The sequence below is a fragment of the Cupressus sempervirens genome, chromosome 1 (genome assembly GCF_028749045.1).
Source record: "Cupressus sempervirens isolate cs-2001-9-10 chromosome 1, ASM2874904v1, whole genome shotgun sequence".
Classification (NCBI taxonomy): Eukaryota; Viridiplantae; Streptophyta; class Pinopsida; order Cupressales; family Cupressaceae; genus Cupressus; species Cupressus sempervirens.
In genome coordinates, this window is record NC_143118.1 from 605,695,556 (window position 1) to 605,719,468 (window position 23,913).

A 23,913-nucleotide genomic window follows, 5' to 3' on the forward strand; every position below is an offset into this window, starting at 1 on the left:
GGCTTATATCTTCAGGTGGATTGTCTCAATCAAGTTTTCTCATTAACTATTGACTTGAGGCTAGAGATTGAGTTTAGCGATAGATTGGGTGTAGTTTTCCTAGCATGGTGCTAGTGGGACATGGTATCATTGGACACATGTTACCATCTCATGAGTTGGTATGCAGACATCTGATGACTGTGTCCACTGACAAAAGTCTGTGCAAGCTTGTGGAAAGTTGATATCTTGTATAGTTGGGTTATGTTACCCTAGTTTCTAGTGGTAGTTGAGCTTTTGTGCCTTGGTGAGGTGTTGTGCTCCTACGCTTGGTGGTGACATTCTTTTGGAGTGTCTCTTTTTGTTGGTAAAATTTCATCCTCTTTGTTCTAAGGGTGAGTTTACGTGGATTTCAGAATGATCATGTGTGACATGATAGTATTCTTCAGAATTTTGGTATGGCTTTTCCTCGAGATTCCAACTCTTGTTGAAAGTGTGTCTTGTTTTGACCTTTTTTGTGGTCTGGTAGTTGGTGCATGTTGTAGTTGGGCACCTGTTGACAAGGTAGAGAGCATTTTTCCTTACCTTGTATTATTGACTCTATGGCTAGATGGGTTCTTTGTAGCGCATAGAAGGCTCCTTTCTGGAGGACCTTGCATCTATGTGACACCCATTCTCTTGTGGTTAACCTATTTGGGGGTCAACATGATGGTTTGAGAATGTTGGAGTGATTTGGGTTTGACTTGTAGAGATTTGTTGAGTCATTCCTATTGCTCACTTTGGATTTTTGTTCTTGGTGTGTTTGGTTTCTATTCATGGATTGCAAGCTTCCAAGAGTAAGCCTAGTCTTTGGGGGAGATGATGTAGTGCCTCTCCTATTTGACTTCTATAAATCATCCTAATGGATGCAACCTTGCTGATCTTTTTTTGTTATGGGATCATGATTGTGACCCTAAGTGGTCTACACCGTTGAGGTCTTTCGATTTATGTTTCTTTATCAGTTGTTTTGATTATTATTTTGACTGATCTTTGAGATTATGATGTGATTTATGGTTCACTAAGGTTTGTGCCAGTAGTTACTAGGATCGATGTGGTATCATGAGGTTGTTCCATGATTACCCTGAGATGTGTGCAGAGATTGCACTATGTTCTATTATCATGCTACACTAGACTAGGTTCCTGTAGCAGTGGTTAGTCATGTTTACGACTGTGTTTGCTTATGTTTTTTAAGTGCCTTTTTAATGCAGAGTAATCAATCATTATTAAATACGTAAGTAACTAAGTGGATTGTTCCTATGGGATTATTTGGTTATGTGCTGTAGACATTTACCTTGTTATATTTCTGATTAGAGTGATATTTTTTACTCATGTATGTTACATTTGAGATGACCTGAGGGTCAGATAGTATACCTGGTTTTTCTGTATCATAGATGTTATACTACTATGCTATTTAGTTAATCATATTGCATGATGATTCCATTTTGAGATGACAATGTGTTTTATGATGATATCTGGTATTTGGACCTACCTCTGATTAGGTTATGTGATGGATTTAATGCTATGGTTATTTATTTCATTCCTACATTGTTATGTTTTATGAAAACATGAGTGATGTAAATAGATTAATTTAATATAATTAAATAAATGGTTAAAATTAGGTGATTTAATGCATTTATTGCTTCAGATATGTTATTATATGCAATTACACTTGATCGTGTTGTTTAGTGTGCAGGATTCATATCCCTGGCAATGGCACATGGAGTTAGTGATTTAACCTTTCATATTTTACCAATGTCATCCTTATATGGTCAATGTATCCTTTATTAAAATGTTTAAATTAAACCTTTCGATGATTATTAAATTTGAACTCATTTGCATTATGTGAATAGACCAGTAAGAATGTCTGTGCATTTAGAGGCTCGCATTGTTGTGAAAGTTAGTAAGGAGTTTTTTGTGTTTTTGGATTTTTAGGCTTTTTAATTGATTTGTTTTAATTTCTGGCAGCTTTTCCATAGATGAATTCCTATTTATAGGAATAGCCTATTTTTGTTTGGGTCGATTCAGAGTTTAACTAGGTTGGCTGGTTATTTGCCCTAATCGATTATTCACTCAAAAAGTGAATAAGTATCCAAAAAGGAATTTAATTTTTCACTTCTCACTTTCAAATTGGAAAGTTGGAGAGTAAAACCCAAAATCCTCTTCATGAGAATTTACTATTTTGTTCATTGTGTGAGCTATAGGTGTGGGATCATTGCGAGGTTGGGCTCGTTGGATCCAGCTCGGGAAAACCTTGGATTGCAGCAATTTTTAGCTACTTCTATGAGATATTTATTTTATGGTTCAGAATCCCTTTTTCCCTTTTGGCTGTGAGGTAGGGCTTTCCTATTTTATTATTTCTACGCTGTTTTTACTTCTATTTTTGGTAGTCATTTGTTTGGAGGCTAAAAACTAGTGTTCCCCTCCATTTATGTATGCTAGTTCTACCCGGTTGGGTGGGTATGAACATTTTCCTATTTTTTGAGATAAGGGTTTGGGATTTTATGCCGTTATGTTGGCCATTTTTGCATACGGTGTCTGATTCTATTTGTTTTTGGATTTTTAGGTTTTTTGAACCTAAAGGTCAAATGGGTTTTAATTTTGAAATTTTTCTAAAATTTGGAGTTTTACCTCGTTTTGCATGCCACTCTATTTTTTCAAGTTTTCTTGTCACAATATGGGTCATGGACTTTGATGATCTATTTGGATATCAGTCAGACCACTTTTGCACTTTTGGTTGCATTGGGATGCATGTCACATCCATACTATTGACTTTGTGGACGATTGAGTGATTTGTTACCTGTTATGTTTTCTTTTGGACCTTTGCTTTTGTTTTGTGAATGCTAGGATTCGTGTAGAATCCATACTCTCGGATTGAGATCGGTTTAGTGAGTTCATGATTTTTGGTCTTGTTGCATCATTAAGATTCATGTAGAATCCATACTCTCAGATTGAGGCCAATTGAGTGATTTAATGATGTATGGTTTTATTGGCTTTGGGATTCATGTAGAATTTGTCCTTCCTATGTTGCTTTTGGTTGGGTGTTTTCTTGGCATTGTGTTCTCATTCCTATCCTTGGGTTATGATCTTCCTGATGGTGGTATGTAACACACCAGTATGTGCACGTACATTTTTTGGGTGACGTGTGAGGCCCGATCTTCCCTGGATTTGTCAGAAGTTATGATCATTGGGGTTGGGATGGGAGTATGCATGCCCATGGGCACTTGTCATAGAATGAGCATGGGTAGGGTAGGGTAGCATATGGAGGGGACTTCTATCTCGTAGCCCGGCAATCATGATGCCACGATTATGGCTGAGAGGAGCTTGAATAAGTGATAATTTAAAAAATGTGTGACTCGTAATAAAACTTAAGATAATAAAACTTCGTGTGATGGTTATAGATATATATACATATGCATCCGTACATATGCATGCATGCATGCATGCATATATCTATGTATGAATGCATATATGTGTTCATACATACACATGCATGCATGCATGCATCCATACATATATCTATGCATGCATGCATATATATATGTACATAAATACATATGCATGCATGCATACATCCATACATATATCTATGCATACATAGCATACATACATAGATATATCTATGCATGCATGCATGTAAATATAGATATATATATGTACATACATACATATGTATGCATGCATGCATGCATATATATACATATATACATACATGTATACATGTATGTATGTATGTATGCATCCATACATGCAAGATATATGTATACATGGATGGATGCATGTATACATACATAGATACATGTATGTATCGATGGATGCATGCATATGTATGTATGTATGGATGGATATATATATCTATGTATGCATGCATGCATGCATCCATACATAGGCAGGCATGCATATATACATCTATGTATGGATAGATGCATGCATCTATACATATATCCATACATTGCATACATACATAGATATATCTATGCATGCATGCATACATAGATATATGTATGTATATGTATGTATGCATCCATAAGTGCATACATACATGCAGGATATATGTATCTATAGATGGATGCATGCATGTGTATGTATGTATGGATGTATACATATATCTATGTACATGCATACATACATGCAAGATATATGTATGTATAGATGGATGCATGCATACATGTATACATACATAGATACATGTATGTATGTATAGATGCATGCAGATGTATGTATGTATGGATGGATACATATATCTATGTATGCATGCATGCATCTATACATATATCCATACATAGATATATCCATACATTTCATACATACATAGATATATCTATGCATGCATACATACATACATAGATATATGCATACATGCATGCATATGTATGTATGTATGGATGGATACATATATTTTTGTATGCATGCATGCATGCACCCATAGGCATGCATGCATATATACATAGATACATGTATGTATGGATAGATGGATGTATCCATGCATCTATACATATAACCACACATATATGCATGCATGCATACATATATCTATCTATACATTGCATACATACATAGATATATCTATGTATGCATGCATGCATCCATAGATATATATGTATGCATGCATTTATGTATGCATGCATATGTATACGTACATGCATACATGTATACATGTATGTATGTATGTATGCAACCATACATGCATACATATGTATCCATGCATATGTATGCATGCATATATATACATACATACATACATGTATACATGCATACATACATATATCGATACATAGATACATGTATGCATGGATGTATGAATGCATCTATACATGCATGCATACATACATATACATATACGTGTACATGCATACATAAATATATGTATCTATACATACATACATGGATACATGTATGCATTCATACATACATGCATGTATACATGGATACATGGATGTATACATAGATACATGCATGCATTCATTCATACATATATCCATACATATATCTATGTGTGCAATATGTATGTATACATATTGTATACATAAATATGTGTATGTATACATACATGCATGCATCCATACATATATCTATGTATACTTGCATGCATGCATGCATCCATAAATACATATATCTATGTATGCAATATATATGGATACATAGATACATGTATGTAAAGATGGATGCATGCATTCATGTATATATACATAAATACATGTATGTATGGATGCATGCATGCATGTATCCATACATATATCTATGCATGCATGCATCCATTGATACATACATGCATGAATCCATACATCTATGTATACATGCATGTATCTATGTATGTATGTATGAATGCATGCATGGATACATGTATCTATGGATGGATGCATGGATGTATCTACATATACATACACATATCTATGTATGTCTACATATATGCATCCATATATATGTATGCATACATGTATACATACATAGATACATAGATGTATACATCCATACATGCATGCATCCATGTATCTACGTATACATACATGTATCTATGTATGTATACATGTATGCATCCATATATATGTATGCATACATGTATACATACATACATGGATGCATGCATGCATCCATACATATATCCATACATATATCTATGCATGCATGCATTTATCTACGTATACATACATGTATCTATGTATGTATACATGTATGCATCCATATATATGGATGCATACATGTATACATACATAGATATGGATGCATACATGTATACATACATAGATACATGTATGTATACATGCATACATGCATGCATACATATATCCATAGATATATCTATGCATGCATGTATCTACGTATACATACATGTATCTATGTGTGTATACATGTATGCATCCATATATGTGTATGCATACATGTGTCCATACATAGATACATGTATGTATACATGCATGCATGCATGCATGCATCCATACATATATCCATATATATATCTATGTATGCATGCATGCATGCATGCATGTATCGATATATACATATATCTATGTATGCAATATGTATGTATACATAGATACATGCATGTATGGATGGATGTATGCATGCATCCATACATATATCTATGCATGCATGCATCCATCTGTACATACATGTATCTATGTATACATACATGTATCTATTTATATATCTATGTATGCATATGCATTCATAGATACATGTATGTATGGATGCATGCATGCATAGATATATATATGCATCCATGCATGCATCCATACATACATGTATCTATGTATATATGTATGCATGAATAGCTACATGCATGCATGCATATGTATGTTTGCATATGCATTCATAGATAGATGTATGTATGAATGCATGCATGTGTAGATATATATATGCATGCATGCATAGATATATATATGCATGTGTGCATCCATCTATCAGAGCTAGTGTTTCAACAGTAAGAACCTTAAACCATTATGCTTCTGAAACTTTATTTAAACATTAAATTATGTAGGATGCCTCCTGTTACTCGAAGTAACCCATGAGGCAGAGGTCGCAGGACAAGAGGTGGTAGAGAGGGACAGGGGGATGGACCACCTCCACCTCCTCCACCACCGAACTCGAAGCAGGACATTATATATGCACTTTAGATGTTGATCGGTGTAGTTTAGTAGAGAGTAGTACCTGTAGTTCAGCCAATTCAGAAGATTCTAGTAGTGGAAGCAGAGGGACCCAGGGGAGGTGGGCCCAGAGGCAAAGAAAGGACTAGGATTCCCCCACCGAGACAGTTAGAGGGGTAGGATGAGCATGAAGGTGAGTCACTACACCAGAGAAGACCCCCACTTGACAGACCTCCTAGACATATAGGAGATGATATTAGGGAATTGATTCAACTTGGGCCACCATTATTTATGGGTTCCACTGAGGGGATAGTAGGAGAGGCATGGTTGTAGAGCCTACAATGGTGCTTCGGATTACGACCCTATGGGAGTAATCTAAAGGCATGCCTAGCAGTTCATTAGTTGAGAGGGGATGCCTCCAATTGGTGGCATCAAGAGGAGATCATAGGTGCAGTGAGGATGGATACCCTCACATGGGAATCATTCCTAGAAAGATTCTGAGAGAGGTACTTGTTAGAGCATTTTCGACAGAAACAGATAGAGGAGTTCCATTCTCTTTATCAAAGAGGTCTTACAGTGGCACAATATGAGAGCAGGTTTCTCGAGCTCCTTCCTTATGTGGAATACATGAAGGATGAGAAACTACGGGTACATCACTTTATCATGGGGCTAAATTTATCACTTTAGGGTCCAGTTCGGATGGCCTTCCCTACCACCTTCAGACAGGTAGTGGAGGTAGCACTAGTGGCAAAGGATACTTGGGGTAGACAGGAATCACGAGATCGATCTCAAAACTGAAACTCTACTCGGCAAAAATCCCCTTGGAAAGGGAATCAGAGCTATACACCAGGGTCCTCTAAGGGCCAACAGTCTCAGCAGTAGTAGCAAGAACTCTCATAGGGTTACCAGGGCTCTGAGCCCAAGTAGTGGTAGTCATAGTACGATCAGAGAGTACATAGCCCATAGTCATAGTCATTGCAGACTCAGCAGTCTTCCAGGGGTGGATACAATGGGTATAGCAGGTTAGGAGGCCCACAACAATCAAGATCACAGGATACATGATCTTATACCCAAGGACCATTCTATACTTGTGGTGGCAAGGGTCATTTAGGTAGAGAGTGTCTGCAGGGACAATCATCCAGTGGTCAGGGAGGAGCTTTTTCAGAGTCGACAGTTGGAGACATGGGCAGGTCCCATAGAGTTTTCGCAGTGGTTGACAACTATCAAATTGAGCATCAGGGTACAATTATGGAGGCTATAGGTGGAGTTGGTCATCCAATTAGCGCTAGAGACTATCCTTATTATTTCTCAGCAGACCCTAGCTCCTTGAGGTCGAGAGTTGGACCAAGTTAGGGTCTAGTCGAAATGTTTCGAAGAGGTCATAATTTCTTGGGAGGATGCAACACGTATGCGATCTCGATACCCTTATCTTTTGATGAACTCTAGGAGGAAGTTCATGCCTAGTGGGGGAGGATGTGAGGCCTCACCCCAACCCTTTGTAGCCTTAGTTGTTATTTTATCATTTTGACACTCACGACTCGAGATGCCAAGACATTATCTGATACTTGGAACATATTATATTATTTCATGTTATTTTTAGATATATTGATGTTTGTCATTTAATGTTTTATGTATATGTATGTTGATGAAATTGGTAAATGTACAATTGATACTTTGATTTAAGAGATTTTAAATGGTTAAGAATTAAGTAGGATGGAAGAAACCCCGATTAATGTATGGTTTAATTTATGTGAATTTCTGATACGTATATATATACATGTGATTTTTGGGACTACTGATGTGTGCAATGAGTGTGCAGATATTTTAGTCGAGGAAACTGACGGAGGAATATAACTGATCTCTATGTGTTAATTTTGGAAACCTTATTGTTCTTAATTCACGTATTTTATTGTGAGATGTATGTATGTATCTTTTCATGTTCAGTAAATGTGAATGTCTCGTAATTATGTTCTTTTGGTGTCACTTAACACTTGTAAATTGTTTATGTTCTTTGCGTGCTAGCTAGGGTTGCTGTGTAGCCTTTGGACCTAAGTCGGTTTAAGTTAGTGTCAGTTTGCTAATTGGGTTCTTAATCAAGTTTAGTCATCCCTAATTTGGATTAGTGCTTAATCTACTTTTTAAGAGTTGTTAGTGGGTCCTAATTATTTCTTAGCCTTTGTGTGGCTCTAAACCTATTCATAAGGCTTTAAAACATGAGATAATTATACCCAAGGGGTATGGGTATGGGTTAGGGGTCTTTTCCAACCCCTAAGCGCCTTTTGTTGACTTTTGAGACCACTCAAAAAGTCTATTTTTTCTTTTTTACGAAAATTGACTATGATTCCATGAGATGCCTCACCCCACCTCCTTTTGGTGTCTAACCATAGTGTGGGTTGAGTTAGGAGTTTCTAGAATTTGCTAGTGGGTGGAAGTAGTTATTGCTCCTTTTTGGTGGTTGAGTTGGAAGCTTATTTAGAGGAATTTCTTGGACTAGTGGGGGTGGTTACCCAATCTCTACATTTAGAGAGGAGTTCTTGAAAATTGAAGCAAGGAAAGGGAAGCTCTACTCAAACTTATTCATTTTCCATCACCCCTTTGTGAAGGTTGGAATTCTTATCTCCCTTGTTCAGATTTCATTCTTGATTTATGCTTATGCTACCTTGTTGTTTTTTCAATGTTTGTATGTTTGTCGGTATGTTGGGAAGCTTTTAAAACCATATTATTTTTGGGTGATTTTCTTTCATGTTATGTTTGCAATTTTAAGATCTTCTTGCATGGGTGTTTTGGTATTACTCGCCCTTTGAGAGGGCAGAAGTGACCAATTTTGGGAAAGGTATATTTAGTCAGACTCCAACTAGTGTAGAGTCTCTTCTCAGGATGAGAAGAGGGAGAAAAGGGTAGGGTGTTATGGGCCCCTACCTATCAGCACAAACCTTGTATGATTCTAGTATGTTGAAATGGAAGAACGAAAGTTCTTGGTATATAGCCCTGATTGGGCATCTGTTTGGTGTTGTGCTTGACTTCTCCTGGTTGGAAGAATCCACCTTTCCCTAGTTTTGATTCATTTTGAATCCTATTGTGTAAACCATGTATGATTATGCTTGTTTGATTGTCTCTTGGTTATGCTTGGTTGTCACCCAATCAGATTGTTTTTCCCTCCATGGTTCTAGAAACATGTTGCAGAATTGGATATGGAACCCTTGTTGAGGGTCATGAAGGAAATTGCATTTAAGTGTTGTAGTTTAGGATTGAAATCCTATGTAAATTGTATCTCAAAACTTTGTTGGATTGGCAATGAAGCTGAGTTTTCTTCCTGATTCTTTCCTGACTGAGCCTTTGAATCAGGTTGACCAATAAAATTGGTGTTAAGTATAATTGCTTGTCATGTGATCTGATTGTAAATTTTAAATTGGATGGATGGATATCAAATAGGATGGAATTACGATAATATGATTTTAATTAAGAAAATTTTTCTAGTATTCCTTATATGATATATGTAAAAAACTATGTTGAGGAAAGGATAATGGTTAGGTTGATTTAGTTTAATCCAAGTTATTTAGAAGATCAAACTAATCAAGTATTATTGTGACACGATTATTAACACCATGTTTAAATCCATTCAATTCTACTCCATTGTATAAGTGATGGAAGGATATTGATCAAGGTATGATCTGTGAATGCTCCTACATGAAATATGGTGTGAATTGAATGACAAATTTAGTCCTTGGTTTAATCTATTTTAGATGTAATAAAAAATTCTATTAAGAATGAAAGTTCAGTTTCTGTGATTATTGGAATTAGATCAATCCTTGCATTCTAGTATATATGGATAATTAAATCCCTTGATTTATTAATTTGTAAGTAGTCTTCATAGATTTACCCTATATATATATATATATAACCCCCTCTTAGTTAATAATCAACTTGAAAATGTATACTTAGAAAAATAAAGGCAAAAAAAAAGTGTTTTAAGAAAGTAAAAACTCTCTGATTTTTGTATGGAAAGCAAATTTAAATCCTTCCTTTGTCATAGAGAATCTTTAAAAGTTTCCTTAAAATATCTTAATATCTTAAATATGTTTTATTTTAATTCAAAAGAAAAAGAGACAAAGACATATATATATATATATATATATATATATATATATATATATAATAAAATGAAACAATATGCTTTCTTACCTATATTACTTTTTGTCTTGAATGCTTTCCTTCTTCCCTTGAGTGTTGAAAAGACTTATGTTTTAAAATATAAACAAATCAACAAAATACTCATGAGAGTGATGTCACCTTGTCCCCTTATTCTGACCCTGTGCAGTGGTTAAGGCTCCTTGGTTTGTGCTAGCCATGTTCTATCCTTATCTATGTTGCTTGAGTTTGTCTTGATTAAAGTTTTGTTTTATTGTCTTGCAATTTATTTGGTTGGCCTACGCATGTTTAATTCTTGGCCTGTGCTCAGAGCTGATTGGGCAAAGCACTATCCCAAGGATAGCACTTGGGAAGCGCTCCTTGGGAAGCACTTGTCCAAGTGGGCATAGGAGTAGGGTGGTCTTAGGGGGTGTAGCATTAGTCTAGGGTGTTAGATAGTAGGTTAGTAGGTAGGTTAGTTTTGTATTAAGTGTTTTTTTAATTTTAGTTTTGTTTTGTTTAATAATATTAGTTTAGTGTTAGTTTATGTTTTACTTAGTTGTTAATTAACTTAATTAAAGTTAAGAACATGTAGATTAGTTATGTTAAGGGTGTTACTTGATATTTAATTTAGTTTTAGTATCATGTTTTGTTATGAATTAGATAGTCGTCTTTTAGATATAGTTTAGTATTAATTTTTATGTTAGTTTTAGTAGTTGGTTTATATTAAGTTAATTGAAGTTAGATTAAGTTTTAGTTGTTAGAGTTAGTATAGTATGTTGTTTATTAGAAGTTATTAATATGTTTTTTTTCTTGTGTAAGTTAATTAGTATAGTTTATCTTTAATTATTATGTTGGGTTAGATTATTTTAGATTTAGTTAGTTGTTTAATTAACTTAGAAAGTTATAATTTTAATGTTTAGTTAAAATTTAGATTAATTTTCTAGTATTAATTTGTTTTATTGATAAAGGCTGATTTTTTTTAATGAGTTTAGTTATCGATCTTATTTGATTAGATATTTTCAATTAATCTAAACCTGAAATTCACTTACATTATTATTTAAATAATTTTCACATATCATAGCAAGTAAATGTAATAACGAAAGTTGCAAAATCTTAACGATGTAATCGTTCTCATGTTTATAATCTTAAGACGTAATGTAGAGAACCTGTACTTAAAAATGTTATCTCAATCATTTCAACTTAGAGCACTTTAATTAATAATTGTTATTATAATAAAAAAAAAAATTGTGTGTGTTTTTGCCCTCATAGTCTGGGCATGATAGCATCCATACATACATGTATCTATGTATGATGCATGCATATTTATGCATGCATGCATGCATTCATGCATATATCTATACATGCTGATGCAGGAGCATCCAGAGGTATAAGGGCAATCCTGTGTCACCCAAAAAATGTACTTAGACTTAGTTTCTATTTCATGTCTTTACATTTTTGGATACCCATTTGGGTCAAATAAAGGTTCCAACTCTCATAGTTCAACTATCAGTGCATTTGACAATCCCAAAAAAATAGGAGCATGCAATTTGGCCATCATTTTGGTGACCTAGAAGGTGTGACTTGGCCAGATGAATGTAATTGTGAATTAGAGCATTCCAAAAAAAGAATTAGGTCAAAAGACCCCACAGTTTGAAAGTTATTACAGTTTTTCAAGTTTTGGAGACCTCCTAAGAATGCTTCAAAGTCAGGTTTGGGGCATTAAATGACCTCAAAAAGGGTTGAAAAATGGGGGACAAGTGAAGCTTGTCCATAGGGCTATAGAGCACTTCGAGAGCTTTTTGAAAATGTAAACGGTTCATCAATCGGAGCTACGGTTCAAAAGTTATGCCTCCCGAAAGTTCAGCTACCATTTCTAGATTCTTCTAGATTTACACCGACTTCTAACGCAGCTTTTGGAACCTTCTATTTTGTCGGTGGATGTCTACTAGAACTCTCTAGAATGTACTCGTAGTCCTTAACCCTCTGGGGTCTATTTAAAGAGATTTTTGGCATTGTAAAAGGCAATTCGGATTGGAGCTTGAGAGGAGGTGCTAAAAGGAGAAATATTCTCCAGATTTAGGCTATTGTAAGCCCATAGGGCATGTTTTGAAGTTTATTTTGTCTGCACTATTTGTACCATCTTATTTTCTTAGTTAATATAATTCCCCTTTCTATTGTGTCTATTCTGTTGTTGGGTTGTGTCCCCTTCACATGCATATGTATATACATAGGCATGCATGCATACATACATATATATCTATGTATAGATATATGGATATGGATAGATATGGATATGTATGTATATATGGATAGATATGGATATGTGCATGGATGAATGTATATATATATATATATATATATATATATATATATATATATATATGTATGCATAGATACATACATGTATCTATGTATGATGCATGCATGCATGCATGCATCCCGACATACATATATCTATGTATACATACATATCCATATCCATATATATATGCATGTATGTATGTATATGCATGCATGCATACATACATATATGTATTCATGCTTATATATACATACATACATGCATGTATGTATATATATATATATATATATATATGCATGCATAGATACATACATGTATCTATGTATGATGCATGCATGCATGCATGCATCCATACATACATATATCTATGTATACATACATATCCATATCCATAGATATATGCATGTATGTATGTATATGCATGCATGCATACATACATATATGTATTCATACTTATATATACATACATACATACATGTATTCATGCATGTATGTATGTATGCATCCATACATGCACACATATATGGAAGATGTATATATGGATGGATGCATGCATACATGTATACATACATAGATACATGTATGTATGGATGGATGCATACATATGTATGTATGTATGGACGGATACATATATCTATGTATGCATGCGTGCATACATACATATATCTATGTACACATTGCATACATACATAGATATATCTATGTATTCATGCATGCATACATAGATATATATGTATGTATGCATTTATGCATACATAGATATATATGTATGTATTGATGCATGCATGCATATATATGCATGCATGCATATACATACATACATACATACATACATGTATGTATGTATATATATGGTTTAATGTATACATATGTATCACATGTATGTATGTATGTATGCATCCATACATGTGTACATATGCATGCATGCATATATATACATACATACATACATGTATAAATGCAGTCATACATATATATGTATATACATATACATATACATGCATACATACATAAATGTATCTATGCACATACATGGATACATGTATGTATCCATACATACATATATGTATACATGCATATATACATGGATACATGGATGTATAGATAGATACATGCATGCATCCATTCATACATATATCCATACATATATCTCTGTATGTATGTATACACATTGTATACATAAATACATGTATGTATACATACATGGATGCATCCATACATATATCTATGTATACATGCATGCATCCATGCATCCATACATACATATATCTATGTATGCAATATATATGGATACATATATACATGTATGTATTGATGGATGTATGCATTCATGTATATATACATAGATACATGTATGTATGGATGCATGCATGAATATATCCATACATATATCTATGCACGCATGCAACCATCGATACATACATGTATACATGCATGCATGCATCCATCCATATATACCATCAATGTATACATGCATGTATCTATGCATGAATGCATGTATCTATGTATACATACATGTATCTATGTATGTATGTATGGATGCATGCATGTATACATGTATGTATAGATGGATGCATGCATGCATCCATACATATATCCATACATATATCTATGCATGCATGCATGTATCTACGTATACATACATGTATCTATGTATGTATACATGTATGCATCCCTATATATGTATGCATACATGTATACATACATAGATACATGCATGCATTCATGTATCTATGTATATATACATGTATCTATGTATGTATACATGTATGCATCCATATATATGTATGCATACATGTATACATACATTCATGCATCCATACATATATCTATGCATGCATGCATTTTTATATGTATACATGCATGTATCTATGTATGTATACATGTATTCATCCATATATATGGATGCATACATTTATACATACATAGGTACATGTATGTATGTATACATACATGCATGCATGCATGCATCCATACATATATCTATACATATATCTATGCATGCATGCATCCATGCATGTATCTACGTATACATACATGTATCTATGTATGCATACATGTGCAGACATATATTTATGCATGCATGCATGCATGTATCTACGTATACATACATGTATCTATGTATGTATACATGTAAGCATCCATATAGATGTATGCATACATGTATCCATACATAGATACATGTATGTATACATACATGCATGCACCCATACATATATCCATACATATATATATGTATCCATGCATGCATCGATACATACATATATCTATGTATGCCATATGTATGTATACATAGATACATGTATGTATGGATGCATGCATGCATGCATATGTATGTATGCATATGCATGCATAGATACACATATCTGTGGATGCATGCTTGCGTAGATATATATATGCATGCATGCATACATGTATCTATGTATGTGATGTAGGAGCATCTAGAGGTATAAGGGCAATTCTATGTCACCCAAAAAAATGTACTTAGACTTAGTTTTTTTTTCATGTGTTTTCATTTTTGGCTACTCATTTAGGTCAAATAAAAGTTCTAACTCTCATAGTTTCACTATTAGTGTTTGATGATAGAGTATTTGAACACCTTGGGATATGTGTAAATGCTAAAAAAATAGGAGTATGTAATTGAGCCATCATTTTGATGAACTAGTAGGTGTAAATTGGTTGGATGGATGTAATTGTAATTTAGAGCATTCCAAAAAAAGAATCAGATCAAAAAGCCACATGTTTGAAAGTTATTGCAGTTTTTCAATTTCTAGAGACCTCCTAAGAATTCTTCAAAGTCAAGTTAGGGGAATTAAATGACCTCAAAAAGGGCCAAAATATGGGGGATGAGCAAAGCATATCCATAGGGCTATAGAGAACTTTGAGAGCTTTCTGGAAATCTAAACGGTTTGTCAATCGGAGCTATGGTTCAAAAGTTATGCCTCCCAGAAGTTTGGTTACTATTTTTTGATTCTTCTAGATTTGTACCAACTTCTAAAATAGCTTCTAGAGCCTTCTACTTGGTTGGTGGATACCTACTTGCACTTTCTAGAATTTATTCCTAGTCCTTAACCCTTTGGGGTCTATTTAAGGACATTTCTGGCATTATAAAAGGTAGTTTAGAGTGGAGTTTGAGAGGAGGTACTAAAAGAAGAAATTATCTCCAGATTTATGCTATCTTAAGCCCATAGGGCATGTTTTGAAGTCTATTATCTCGATATTGGAAGTATTAGCTTATTTAAAAAATTAATAAAATTTTCCTTTCCTGTTATGTCTATTCTGTGCTTGGGTGGTGTCTCCATCAAGTGGTATCAGAGCGAGTTTTCCTGAGTGTGTAGACAGAGCACCGACTGTGAGGTAGTTTGCACCAGGATTGTGTGGTTGTGGGTTTGAGTTAAGAAGATGCCTCCACAAAGAGAGCATGGTGGAAGGGCTAGAGCTATTAATCTTGAGGAGTTTAGAGCCCTCCAAAGGTAGGTACAAGCATTGCAGGAGGAGCTCCATATAGGAACAAATGTTGCCACAGGTGACAACAATGAGGATGACAATTAAGAAGAAGAAATTAGACTAGAAGGGGAATTTGATAGAGAAGTTTTGAATCAGGTAGAGGAAAGAATTTTTAGGGCCATTACTAAGTTTTGAAAGAGAGCTACAAATTATGTGGGTGTATTTTCAAGAAATCTGAAACTAGATGAGTTGATCGACTAGATCAATGAACTAAAAGAATACTTTGAGTATGAGGATATCAAGGACCCAGATAGGGCTAAGTTTGCAAAGGCCAAACTGAAAGGCCATGCCAAAATATTTTGGCAAGAGGTTCAACTAGAAAGAAATAGAAGAGGAAAGGAGAATATCACAAGGTGGGATCACATGGTGGACAAATTGAAGAAGCAATTCATTCCTGTGGACTACGAGCTTGATTTGTTTAAGAAGATGCATAGGCTAAAGCAAGCAGGAAGATCTGTTGAAGAATATAGAAGAGTTTTATCAAAATTTGATTAGAGCAGGGACTGCAAAAGAAAATAATGAGAAGGTTGTTCATTATATCAGTGGGTTGCAACCTAGCATCCAAGAGGAATTAAGTCTAGTAAGAATTACCAGCATTGAAGAGGCATACTAGTTTTCCCTACGAGTCAAAGAGAAGCTAAATAAAAGATTTGAAGGGAGACAGAGAAGGTGTGGTCAAGGAGGAAGGGGAAGTGATAGGTCATCTAGAGGCTAGAATGAAACCCAAAAGAAAAATGAAGATGTGGGTAATAGCAAAAACCAGAGGAATGAGGGTTTCAACCGCTCCCGTGATCAAGACTTTGGAAATCAGAGAGGAAGAGGTAGAGGACATGGAAAAGGAAGAGGAGGCTTATATGATACCTATTTCCATTGAAATGAAGAAGGTCATCATGCCTTTGAATGCCCTCAATGACAAGGAAGGAAATATAGGAGAGCTGAGGGTCAAGCTAGGGTTGCTCATGTGAATGAGGATGCAGAGTCATCACATTCAAAGAATGCAAAAAGGGGAGGGACTTTAGTGAATGAAAGGGTCCTACTAAGTGTTGAGATTGAACTAGGACAAAGGAGGAGTTTATTCTGTACCAGGTGCAAATATGAGAAAAAATGTTGTGATGTGATCATTGATGGTGGTAGCACTAACAACTTGGTGTTAGAGGAGATGGTCTCTAAGCTAAAGCTCAAGAGGGAGAAACACCCCCAACCCTATCAGATTGCTTGGGTGAAAGATGATCATAAGGTCCTGGTAAGTGAACAATGTCTAGTGAAATTCAAATTTTGGAGTTACCATGATGAAGTTCTCTGTGATGTTATTCCAATAGATGTTTGCCATCTATTGTTGGGTAGACCATGGCAGTTTGATAGGCATGCAGTACATGATGGTCATGCAAACACATACTCTCTAACAAAGGATGGAGTTTGCCATAAAATGAAGCCCATGAAAAAGGAAGGTGAAAAGGTATGCAGTAGTGCTAGAATTTGTCTTGCTGATGGAAGAAAGTTTTTAGATGCAATGAAACATCAACGTATGTGCTATGCTTTGATTCCTAGGAAAGATAAAGAAGGTAGTAGTGAAATACCACTTGAAGTTTTAGATTTATTAGGAGGGTTTGGAGATATTATCTCTGATAATGTTCTAGAAGGATTTCCACCAATAAGGAAAATCAGTCATTAGATAGATCTAATTCCAAGAGCTAGTTTTCCTAACAAGGCTAGTTACAGGATAACTCCTATTGAAACAGAGGAGCTAAATAGATAGGTTCAGGAGCTATTGAGGAAGGGCTTGATTTGAGAGAGCCTGAGTCCATGTGTAGTACCTACAGTACTGGCACCAAAGAAGGATGGAGAGTGGAGGACATGTACAGACTCTCGAGCTATAAATAGGATAACCATCAAGTACTTATTTCCTTTGCCAAGAATGGATGATCTTATGGGCTACTTGAGTGGAGCTCAGTACCTCACAAAAATAGATCTCAAGAGTGGCTATCATCAGATATGGATATGAGAATGAGATGAGTGGAAAATGGCCTTCAAGACCAAGGAGGGTCTTTATGAGTGGTTAGTCATGCCCTTTGGATTGGCGAACACCCCAAGCACCTTCATGCAGCTTATGAATGAGGTACTTAAGAAGTTCTTGGGAAAATTTGTTATTGTTTATTTGGATGATATTTTAATTTTCATCAAGACTTTGGGAGAACATATATTGCATATTCGTAGTGTCCTTGAAAGGTTAAGGGAAGAGAAACTGTTAATTAATTTGAAGAAGTGTATCTTTGCAAAAAGGGAGTTATTCTATTTGGAGTTTTTTATATCACATGAAGGTCTCAAAATGGATCTAGAGAAGGTAAAAGCCATCTTGGAATGGCGTACTCAAAGGTCTACTACTGAGGTAAGATCATTTCATGGTCTGGTAAATTTTTAAAAAAATTTTATTAAGAATTTTAGTGGCATATGTGCACCCCTAACTGACACAATAAGAGTGGATGAAAAGAGTTCAAATGGACTGCAGCAGCTACGAGAAGTTTTGAAAGGCTAAAGAAGAAGGTGATAGAACAACCTATGTTGGTACTTCTAGATTTTAGAAAGGTGTTCCAAGTGGATTTTGATGCTAGTGGCAGCACTATTGAAGCTGTATTAAGCCAAAAAGGTAAGTCTATTGCATATTTTAGTGAAAAATTGAATGATGCAAAGAAGTATTTTGTTTTTGATCAAGAGTTCTATGCAATAGATATATGTATATATGCATGCATGCATACATACATATATATGTATTCTTGCATATATATACATACATACATACATGTATACATGCATGTATGTATGTATACATCCATATGTGCACACATACATGCAAGATATACGTATGTATGAATGGATGCATGCATACATATATACATACATAGATACTTGTATGTATACATAGATACATGTATGTATGTATGGATAAATGCATGCATCTATACATATATCCACACACACACACACACATATATATATATATATATATATATATATTTATATGCATGCATGCATACATGTATCTATGTATGATGCATGAATGCATGCATCATACATAGATACATGTATGCATGGATGCATGCATGCATACATATCTATGTATGAATGTCTATGCATGCATGCATGCATCATACATAGGTAAATGTATGTATGGATGCATTCATGTATAGATATATCTATGTATGGATGCATGCATGCGTACATAGATATATATGTATTTATGGATATATGCATATGGATAGATATGGATATGTATGTATATATGGACCATGCTACAGTTGTGGTGGCATGGGTCATATAGCTAGGGAGTGTCTGCAGGGACAAGCATCTAGTGGTTAGAGTAGAGCTTTTTCAGAGCCGATAGTTGGTGACATGGGTAGATTCCACAGAGTTTTTCCAGCGGTTGATAACTGCCAGGCTAAACATCAGGCCATAGTTATCAAGGGTACAGGTATTATACAGGGCCATATGGTTGCAGTTTTATTTGATTTTAAAGCTACTGACTCTTTTATATCTCTATATGTGGTGGAGCATTGTGGGCTAGTGGCAGTTAGACAAGATATTAGTTGGGAAGTAGAGTTAGCCTCAGGGGCAAGAGTATCAGTTAGTTCCATGGTGCAGAGTTGTCAGATGCAGATTGGAGACATGTCCACTAGGACTGATCTACGTATTACCCCTCCAGATTCTTATGATGTTGTTCTTGGCATGGATTGGCTTTATGCCCACAACGCTAATATGGATTGTCGATAGAAGAGGGTGGAATGTGTGGATGATAATGGTATCTCTAGGGAGATCTTTGGAGTGAAGAGACATGTATTCCTTCATATGATTTCTGTTATGCTGCTTAAGTGGTGCCTGCGAAAGGGTTGTTAGTTGTTCACTATCACCATTAGTGAGAAAGAGGAAGATTCAAAGGGGTAGCCATCCCTATATGATTTTCCAATCTTGTAGAAATTTTTAGATGTGTTTCCTTTAGAGCTTCCTAGTATGCCTCCACCTTGAGCAGTTGATTTTCACATAGACCATGTGCCTGGAGCTAAGCCAATTTCAAGAGCACCATATAGGATGACTACTCATTAGCTTAGTGACCTAAAGGCTTAGTTGGAGGAACTCTTAGAGAAGGGGCATATTCAACCTAGTGTGTCACCTTGGCATGCACCAGTGATCTTTGTCAAGAAAAAGGATGAATCACTTAAGTTGTGTATTGATTATCGGTAACTGAAAAAAGTGACCATCAAGAACCGATATCCTCTTCCCAAAATCAATGATCTCTTTGATTAGTTGTAGGGTGCCTGAGTATTTTTAAAGATTGATCTAAATTTAAGTTATCATCAGTTGAGGATTGTAAATAGTGATATCCCCAAGATAGCTTTTCGTACTAGCTATGGCCACTATGAGTTCACCGTGGTACCCTTTGGCCTCACAAATGCTCTAGTTGTATTCATGAGCCTCATGAATGGAGTATTCCATACCTTTTTTGATAAGTTTTTGGTTGTTTTTCTTGATGACATTCTAATTTATTCTCATGATGAGAAAGAGTATGAAGAGCACCTGAGAGAGAATCAATTGTTTGGTAGCTTGCCTAAGTGTGCATTCTTTAGAACTAAGATAGATTATTTGGGTCATGCCATATTAGGTGATGGAGTCTCAATAGACCCATCAAAGATTAGGGCCATCATGGATTGGCCAGCACCCACTAGTTTTACTGAAGTGAGGAGCTTTATGGCGCTAGTAGGATATTACCGACATTTCATTTCAGGATTCTCTAGATTGGCACACCCCATCACATCTCTTCAGAAAAAGGGGACGAAGTATGAGTGGACAGAGAAGTGTGGTAGAGATTTTCAAGAGCTTGAGAGAACCCTCATGAGTGTACCAATTCTTGCAGTACCAAATCCTGTTGCAAATTTTGTGGTGTGCACCAATGCATCTTTAAATGGTATAGGTGCAGTCCTTATGCAGGATGGACAACCTATTTCCTTTGAGTATAGGAAGTTGAAGACTCATGAAGCCAATTATCCTACTCACAAACTAGAACTTGTGGTAGTGGTTTATGCCTTGGTGAGATGGTGACACTTCCTTTTGGGTCATAGATTTTAGCTTCATTTCGATCACCAGAGTTTGCAGTACATATTTTCACAGCTGATCCTTAATGCAAAGCAAAGAAGATGGATGGAGTTTCTGTGTGAGTATAATTTTGATTTTCATTACATCAAGGGAAAGGAGAATGTGTTTGTAGATGCCTTAAGTAGAAGGTGCCATGAGCTTTCATCTATGACTACTTGCACTGACTTGAGAGAGCAGATATTACAGCACTTACCAGTTGATGAGCTTTATTCAAAAATGAGTCAATTAGTACATTCTCAAAGACCCTTGGAAGGGAAGATTTCAGAGTATTCCTTGGAGTTCGATGGAATTTTTCATCATAGGGGATGTATGTATGTACCTTCCATTGGGGGTTAGCATGAGCTCATTGTACTTGAGGCTCGTAGAGCACCTTATGTAGTGCACCCCAGTGTTAAGAAGTTGCATGTAGATTTGAGGTAGTTGTATCATTGGCCAAGCATTAGAGTGTAGATTGCTAGCACAGTTGCAAGATGCCTTGAGTGCTAGAGGGTGAAGGTGGAGCACCGTCATCCTGGTGGGCTACTTCAGCTGCATGAGATTATAGAGTGGTTGTAGGAAATTGTTAGACTTCATGGTGTTCCCTGTAAGATCATCTCCAACAGAGACTCTTTGTTCACTTCTTCATTCTAGAGAGAGTTGTAGGTAGCTTTAGGCACTAGGCTCAATTTTAGTACAGCGTACCATCCTTAGACCGATGGTCAGACTAAGTGAGTGAATCAAGTTTTGGAGGATATGCTACATATGTACATGATAGACCATCAGGTCAAATGGGAGGAATACCTACATCTTGTCAAGTTTTCCTATAACAATAGGCACCATTCCTACATAGGTATGCCACCTTATGAGGCCTTGTACGAAAGACTATGTAGGATGCCCTTGAGTTGGGATAGGATTGAGGATCAAGTATCTATAGGACCTGTTGCATACCATTTAGCTTTTCCACCTAGCCTATCATGCATCCATGATGTGTTTCACATTTTAGTACTTAGAGGATACATTTATGATGAGTCTCATATTATAGATTGGTATGCTTTATAGGTGAATTCAGATAGACAGTTAGCACTAGAGCCTATCTGTATTATCGGTCAACAGACCCTAGCACTTCAAGGCCGAGAGCTAGACCAGGTTAGGGTCCAGTGGGATTTTTACAATGAGGTCACGACTTCATGGGAGGATGCAACACAAATGCAATCTCAGTACCTATATCTTTTTGATGAACTCTGAGAGGAAGTTCATGCCTAGTTGGGGAGGATGTGAGGCCTCGCCCCAACCCATTGTAGCATAGTGATACATTACTATTATTTTGATATCATGACTCGAGATGTCGAGACATTATCTAATGCTTAGAACATATTATATTATTTCATGTTGTGTGATGTTACTTTCAGATATTTGATGTTTGTCATTTAATGTTCTATGTATATGTATGTTGATAAAATCAGTAAATGTAGGATTGATACTTTGATTTAAGAGAATTTAATGGTTAAGAAATGAGAGAAAACCCTGACTAATTTATTGATGTATGTTTTACTCTATGTGAATTTCTGATATGTAAATACATATGTACATGTGATTTTATGAGACTAATAATGTGTGCAATTAGTGTGCAAGATATTTTAGATGAGAAACCCGATGAAGGAATAGAACTGATCCCTATATGCTAATTGTTGAAACCTTGTTTTTCGTAATCAAATTTATTGTGAGATGTATGTATGTATCTTTCTATGATCAGTAAATGTTAATGTTCATAACTATGTTCTTTTAGTGTTGCTTGACACTAATGAATTGTTTTTGATCTTCAACATGCCTATTAGGGTTAGCTGTGTAACCTTTGGACCTAAGTTAGATTAACTTGTATGAGTTTGGTATGTTCAAATGGAAGAATTGAAGTTCTTGGTTTATAGACTCGATTGGGCATCTATTTTGGTGTTGTGCCTAACTTCTCCTATTAGAAGAATCCACCTTTCCCTAGATTTGATTCATTATGAATCCTATTGTGTAAACCTTGTATGAATATGCATGTTTGCTTGTCTCTTGGTCATGCTTGTTGCCACTTGATCAGATTATGTTCTCTCCACGATTCTTAAACATGTGTTGCAAAAATTGTTATGAAACCCTTGATGATAGTCATGAAGGAAATTTAATTAAATTGTTGTAATTCGAGATTGAAATCCTATGTAATTTGTATTTCAAACTTTGTTGTAATGGCAACAACATCGAGATTTCTTCCTGGTT